Consider the following 8,027-nt stretch of genomic DNA (forward strand, 5'->3'; position numbering starts at 1 on the left):
ATGTGAATCAGTTGGTATTTGCCTTGTCAGTATCATGATCTGAGTTCAGATCCCAACACTATGCAAAAAAAAAAAAAAGCCAGATATTCATGTGTGTAAACCATGGAGAAGAGGTATAGAGGAGAGCGGAGGACTCCCACAACTCTCTCTGGCCAGCCTGTCTAGCCAATCAGTGGGCTGCAGTTTCAATGAGAGATTTTATTTCAATAATAAGGTGGAGAACAATGAAGAAAGAACCAGATGCATCTTCTGGCCTCTACACACACACACACACAGACACACACACACACACATGCATGGGAATGCATACCTACACACAGAACAAAACAAATAAATAGAAAGCTTAATGTATTACTGTAAGCTAAACATTCATGTAAATATCACCCAGACAGAACAGAAAACAGGACATTTCTGTTTTTCTAAAAATCCGATTTTAAATTCTAAAAAACCACCCATCTAATAAAGACCTAACAAGATTTTGAATTTTCTGTTAATCAGTTTCTTGTCTTCCTATCTATCTACTTTTTGCAACTAATTATACAATCTGGATTACTCTTGCTTAATTCAGCCTGTATTGACCGTTATATAAATGGGATTTATAGGGTACATTCTTTTCTGCCCAGTACCTAGTTTCAAGGATGGTGCACAGGTAGCTGTAGTTCACACGTCCTCCCTGAACTATGGAAGCTCTCCCGTCATTGTTGGCTGAGGGACATTTGAGATGCTTCACATCTTTTGCTACATGAATCAAGATGTTATGAGCACACACTCAAAACCTGGTAGACATTACTGTCAGATTAATGATTTAGAATATGGTTGCCAGGTAACGTGATTACACGCATCCTTAACTTGAGTAGAAAAGTGGTAGTACTTTTAAATACTTTACAAACCACTGTCCCAAGTTACATATCCACCAGCAGTAAATAAGAATCCAGTCGGGTGGCAATTACAATGACTTGTAACACTGTACCTTTCTTATTTCTGCTTTTCTGGTGGGTGTGCAAGAACATCATGAGTGTGGCTTCACTAGTAGCTAATGAAGTTGACTCTTTCCCATCTTATGGCCAATCTTTTACATACTCTTTAGGGAATGCTGGCTCTGTCATCTTGCCTAATTTTCCCACAGGCTTGTCTGTCTACTTCCTCTTACTAATATAGAGGCCATCTTCATATTTTATAACAGCAGCCCTTTTTTAGTTACATGTATTCTCACTAAAGATTCTGCTTTATTTTGGTCAAAGCCTTTGTGGTGATCACTGGCAGACAAAAGTTCCTAATTTTGATGTAAGAAAATAATTTTTTCTCATGATTAAGTTTTGTACATAATTTAAAAATTACTGCAGGGATGGGAAATGATTGGTAAAAAGTAAAAATGTATGAACTTGAAGAATTGAGTTCTGATCTTCAGAACCCATGTAAAAAGCACATGCCAGCAAATCCAGGGGTGTGGAGGTAGGAACAAGACAGCCAGTTTCAGAAGAGACCTTAATCACCAAAAAATAATTCATAAGCATCACGCACACCACACACATATATACACACACAGAGTTATCTTCCTCAAAAATAAACGATTAAAATATATTTCATAAAATTTCCTAAGTAAGTTCAAAATTGCTTCAACCTTTAATAGTAAGGCTCCTATTCATCTGGAATTGATTTTGTGTACCTTTTAAGATTAACAGCAGTTTCTTCTGTCCTCTTTAGGGGGCCATTTGTTGTAGCTCTGTCAATCAAGTGCTCTTCTTCCAACATGCCCTGCTCTTCTCTGAGTTGTCTGTTCTGATTTGACTAATCTCAACACTATGGCTTTAACACAAGCCTTCTTGTGCATTAGAATAAGTCCTTTTCAAGGGTATTTTAGCTATTGGGGGCCCTTCAAGGCACGCTAAAAAAAAATTCTACAGTAATATAAGTCATCACATGTTGCTAGGGGTAACATTGGGTGTGCAGAAAAATGTAGGGAGATAACATAGATTGATTAAATTAAGTCTTCAACCTCTGGTCATGGAACACATTGCCATGCATTTCGGATTTCACTCACTTATCCTGGCTGTTTTTTATAAAAAAAAACTCATGGAGCTTAGACTCAATTCAGTACTAGAAATATTTTCCAATACCAACTAGCAACTGTCTAAACTTTATTTTTCTTTCAGATTTTCATTACAACATATAAAAACTGTTTTATTCTGTTGATCTTATGTCAAGTAACCTTGTTAAATGCATTCTTTAACTTTAAGAATTTATCTTAGATGTGTTATGTAGAAAATCATATGTGTGGAAAATAATGACAGTGTTAATTCCTTGTTTGGGCTTATACACATTATCTTTTGTTCTAATTTTTCAGGCATAAATCAGGTCTCTAAATGTTAAAGTAAATATTAAAGTTAAGTATTCTTTTTTCTAAAATTACACAGAATTTGCTCGTGAGTATATATGTCACATTCTAAACAAAATTTGAATGAAGTGAATTGCATATAAAAGTATCTGAAAGATGACTACATTCAACATGCCTAAACTAGGGATTTCAGAATATTAATTTTTTCTCATTTGTTTTCCTGTTGGGACAGAGTCTTTCAACATAGCTCTACCTAGCCTGAAACTGATGACTATCCTCCAGCTGCAGCTGATGAAACACAGGGACTATGGATGTATGTCACCATGCTTAGCTGAAAAAGTATATTCCTGTATGACCATCATCTTAGGTGCTCTTTTTGATAACATTCCCCAGTCCATTGCTCTCCAAGATTTGCCGGTCTCTTGCATCTGTGTAAAGAATGTCATTTCTCTTGACTTTGGGAAATTTTGATAATAATTATTATATGTTTGATAGAATTTATTGAAGAAGTTCTTTGGGCCTGTTGTTTTATGGTAGATATGGTTTTATTTATGATTCTTTAGCAGCAATGTTAACAGTAATAACAATAGTTATCATTATTATTATTTTATTCTATTGTTCTAGAAATTTGTAAATTTTATTAGCACATATCACCTTCCATTTTGATTTTTGTTAATTTGTATGTGTCTATTTCTATTTAAGTGTATGTTACATGTGTATAAGTGGCTGAAATAGCCGGAAGAAGGCATCAAGCTGTTGTTATAGGTAGTGGTCAGCCACTTAACATGGGTGCTGGGGACCAAACTCTAGCCCTCTGGTAGACCTGTGAGTGCTTCTACCCACTAAGCCATCTCTCCAGCCCCAGACTCTTTTCTTTTGTTATAGACTTAATTTAGTTTTACTTATAAAAATTCTATTGAATATTGTTTAAATATTTACCATACTGTGTGCATGTAATTTCTTTCCACACTGAAAAGGTCTAAGTTTTCTAATAGAATAGTACAATGTCCATTTTCCTCAAAGAACAGCATTTACTATTTCCTAAAATATTTACAATGGTCCCCTCAGGTCACCTCATGAGACATTCTCTTTGCTAACTGAAAATACCAATTACATCTGGATTCTTGAAGAATACGTTTGGCTTTCTAGATGCCACACTGACCTCTTCAAACAGGTCAATTTTTCTGTGCTATGTCTAGCTGCTCTTTGTTCTGCTTGTCTTCTGAATACAGTTCATTGGGTGTTCTGAATCTGTGGCCCAGTAACTTTCATATATTTGGAAAACCTCTCCCTCATTACTACTCTGAGCTTTTCATGACTGCTACTGGGTCTCTTTTCTTCCTAACATTCTAAGAACACAATTTTCCATCATCCCTCTGTCACAAAAGCCCTCTGGCTGTGTGTTTTGTGTTTTCTACTGTCTTCATCCTTCTCTGTTTCAGATGGGTCCCACCACATCCTGTCAGTTTCACCGGACATAGCTGTATCCAATTTGCTATTAATCTCACTAACTGTTAGTTTTGAATTGCTTGCTGGAGTACCTTTTTGTCTTAAGCCTGCCTAGACCTCACTATGTAACTCCGGAGGCCTTGACCTCTGAGCAATACTCCTACTTTAAGCACCTAAATGTCAGGATTATAAGTACAATGCCTTGATTGAATGGATTGAATTTTAGTTTGAAGATTACAAATTCTAGAACTTGTGTTTGTTTCCTTTTCAAATTTGCTGCTTCCCTTTTCTCTAGTCCTAGCTGATAAGAAAGTGCTCTTTTATCTGGTTAGTTCTACCAAGTGTCGCTATTGGAAATCAATCAGTTTGGTGTCAGGGTTCCCACAAGTCCGTCACCATTGTCTACCGCCATGGCTGGTTTTTCATTCATGTTGTCTTATCACCTAATGTGCTTTGTTATCTTTGATTGGCAGCCTGACATTGTTAAAAGGGTGTTTGTAGGAATATTTTGAATCCCTAGGTGACATGATGTATGCCAGGAAATTTGTTTCTTAGACATTTGTTTCTCAGGATCAGCAATCCGAAGTGATGTGAGTCTACTTTCTAGAAAGTGGTATTTCCTCTGCCTTATAGACTCCTGATGGTAGATTGAAGAAGAAAGGGGAGAAGGGGAGAAGAAAGAGAAGAGGGTGAGCAAGAGGAAGAAAAGAGGAGGGGGAGGATGGTGAAGAAGAGGAAAGAGGAAGAGGTTAACAAATATACAGTGATTTTAAATGTCTATTATTTTCGCAGACAGTACCCACCGACGAGTAGAGAAAACAAGGTTTCTGGAAACTGAAAACAGAATATTGAAAAAAGAATTGGAAAAGGGCTGGGGGGGGGTGATGGCCAAACTGTAGTACTTAAGAGAGAGGAAGCAGGGTATGGAGGTCAAGGCCAGCCTAAGCTGCTTCTCACATTTGAGATCAGTCTAGGCCATATAAGACTCCGCTGAGGGAAAGGGATGTGAGACAGAAGGAGCAAGAAGGGGAAAGGGAGGAGGAAGTAAGAGAGAGGAAGGGAGGGAGGGAGAGAGGGAGTGAGAGAAAGGAGGAGAGGAGATGAGAGACAGGCACATGCATGTGGGAGGGGTCATAAGGCACATGCAAGCTATTCTATAGGTCTTTGAATTTTGCTTATGTGAAGGCTAAGTGCCCCTACTCATCCATAACCACACAACCAGCAAAGTCATTTTCAAGAAGATCCAAACGTCAACTTCTATTCATTTGTAATTTCAAAAGCCAGCGTGGAGCTGCATATTACACGTTCCCAAATTAATCTAATTGAAATAACTTCTTTATTCTTTGGGGACTCTTTGTGCATACTGAATCCCAACAAAATATGCACGCATTTTGTTTTGTGAACCTTGTTTATCTCACTGACACTTATGGGGAAAGTTTTCACATTCTCCGAGGACTAATAAGAGCCACATAATTTATGAGGCCTCTAGTTCAGACACACCTGCAGCCTGGATGTGAGTGAGGGAAAGGGAAGGGGAAGCCATGGTGGCCCCCTGGGGACGCTTCCAAGTTGGGTACAGGAGACAAACATGCAGGTGCTCGTTTATGTAAACAAAACTTTTCCTTTCTAGTTCTTTCAAAACGCAGACTTTACATCACATTATTGCTTTCAGAGTTTGCACTGAGCAGACATAACTCTTTGGCAAGTGCTCCTCTGAGAAATCTCAGGAAGATGCCATCCCCTCAATAATTTAAGTGTGCTATTATGTGGTAACCTATACTTTACAACAGGGCTTAAATTTTTACATTGCATTCTGCAAGAGCTTGGCATCACATTGCAAAACAGGCAACGTGAAATGCCTTGGAAATACTCCTGTGATACAAGTATTACTTTTTTTTTTTCTCATGAAAAAGTAGGGTTGTCATGGAGACTCTAGGTCCTAGGAAGATAGAGGAGCATAGGATGCTTCCTACCTTCATCGTTCTCTGTGTTTAAAATCAGAAGACCATACCAGGCAGTGGTGGCGCACACCTTTAATCCCAGAACTAGGGAGGCAGAGGCAGGCGGATCTCTGTGAGTTTGAGACCAGCCTGGTTTACAAGAGCCAGTTCCAGGACAAGCTCCAAAGCTACAGAAAAACCCTGTCTCAAAAAACCAAAAAAAAAAAAAAAAAAAAAAAAAAAAAAAAAAAAAGAAGACCAAGAACAGGGTTGAAGAAGAGACCAAGAAGTGCATGCCAAATCCACCAAGAAAAAAAAATATGCTCCAGGGGTTGGGGCAGAATCTGGAGTCAAGGGTCAACAAGAAGGGAAGGCTAAGCGCACAGAGCAGGAGCTGCAGTTTAAGGCATATGCGTCCAGGAGTGAAATGCAGAGGATGCTAGAGGCCACTGAACTCTACATTCAGCCACTCCCCAAGTTCTAAGGCTGAGCCAGGCCTGGGGAAGAATGTGTGGCCAAATCCTCAGCCTTTGAAGGATGGGATGGCATAACTTCTGACATTGGAGAAACTGGGTTTCCATCCCACTGCTCTCTTCTCTGGCTGCATTATCTTGTACAGGAGCAACACAAGCCAGTGTGTTACATTTCTGGGTTCCTGGTTCTCTGTGTGTGAAATGAAACTTAATCACTAAATTTCAGTATAAGGGAGATGGTTGAAGTGAAATTTCTTAGCATTGTGTTTCATGCATAGGAAGCAATCTACTAATGTTATTGTCCCGCTGCAAGTAGTATCCTGGTGATATTGGATGCTGCAGAGATAAAGCCTGAATTCTAAGAGGGTCAGAACAATAAAAAGCTCTTTGCTCGCTCATTACCACAGTGTAAGTTAAACAGCTATGTTTGAAAATTCTCATACAAGGTAACTCGTGGATGCTGGCTGCTTTTCTTTCACTTGTTGCTATTCCCTTCCATTGAGGGCAGAGAAAGGGCCTGAAGAAGGCAGATGCACTCCTTATACTCTGTGATCCACAAATGATACCCTGGGATCATGTTCCAAGAATTCTGGTTTGGGGGAACTCTGGTAACTCACAGGTTCTCGGAGAGTATTCCATTTTCTTCCATGGAGATACTTGAGGGTCATTTGCCCTCAAATGTGGAACTGTGTTCTGAGAGGGGGCTGAGGACTTCTCAGCCATCCCCAGTGTGATTAAGATCCTCACAGAAGTCATGGCCCGTGTCTTCCCAGGGCCATTCACCTACACAACCCTTTTTTAAAAGGAGAGCCCGAAACAAATGAGCTTTTAACATATGAATGGGTAAACACAAGGAGATTTTATGAAAATTATTTCCCACAGCTGGGCGGTGGTAGTGCACACTTTTAATCCCAGTGCTCGGGAGGCAGAGGCAGGTGGATCTCTGTGAGTTTGAGGCCAGCCTAGTCTACAAGAGCTAGTTCTAGAACAGATTATAAAACTACAGTGAAACCCTGTCTCAAAAAAAAAATATTTCCCACTGTTAAAATTGCTATTTTTTCTAGGTGAAGAGATGAGGCTTAAAAGGAGTCCTCATTTTCCTGTAGGGCAAGCAGTGATTGGGAGGATAGGAAGTCATACAATCTTGCCCTCCATCTTCTCAATGCATGTTTCAGTCTAGGAAGCAGTAACATTCAAGGTCAAAAACTTGATGTTTATTAATGGGAATGGACAACATTTCCTCTGGGAACATTTGCTAAAAAAAAAAAAAAAATGAATTCCAGACTTGAACTCAAGACGCCTTTGCTCTTGACTATGCAAGCCATCCATTTCATGGTAACACTGTCATGCCATTGGGAGATGCAAATCCAGATTCTCCATGTCTGATGGACATTTGGGTTCCATCAGAACCTTGAACCACATCAGATCGCTTCTCTATAAACGTTCAGTGTGGGTGTGAGCACCAAGATGAAGAAACATGCCATAAAGCTGTAAATAACAGCACCTGGCAGGAAGCAGCCTCAAGTACAGGCTGCCACTTGAGCTGTCCATCATCAACTGTGGGAGTCTGAGCACACAAAATACCTATGACTCAGATAATGATGATAACATTGAATTCTGGCATTTGGCCTTGGTAAGATGATATACAGAACGAATGTGCTAAAAGAACACCTGGCATCTTGTAAGGACCCAAAAGTGGCAGCTTCCACAATTACATAATGCGCAGTCATAGCCACTTTAGAGGTGCCACCAAGTTGCCCTAAGGAGGCCATCTGTTGGGAAGTTTCCTCAAAGAACTCTGGGAGGGACAGGAAGTACGAGGAGCTCGTT

Source organism: Microtus ochrogaster, unplaced genomic scaffold, assembly GCF_000317375.1.
Source record: "Microtus ochrogaster isolate Prairie Vole_2 unplaced genomic scaffold, MicOch1.0 UNK10, whole genome shotgun sequence".
In the NCBI taxonomy this organism is placed as follows: domain Eukaryota; kingdom Metazoa; phylum Chordata; class Mammalia; order Rodentia; family Cricetidae; genus Microtus; species Microtus ochrogaster.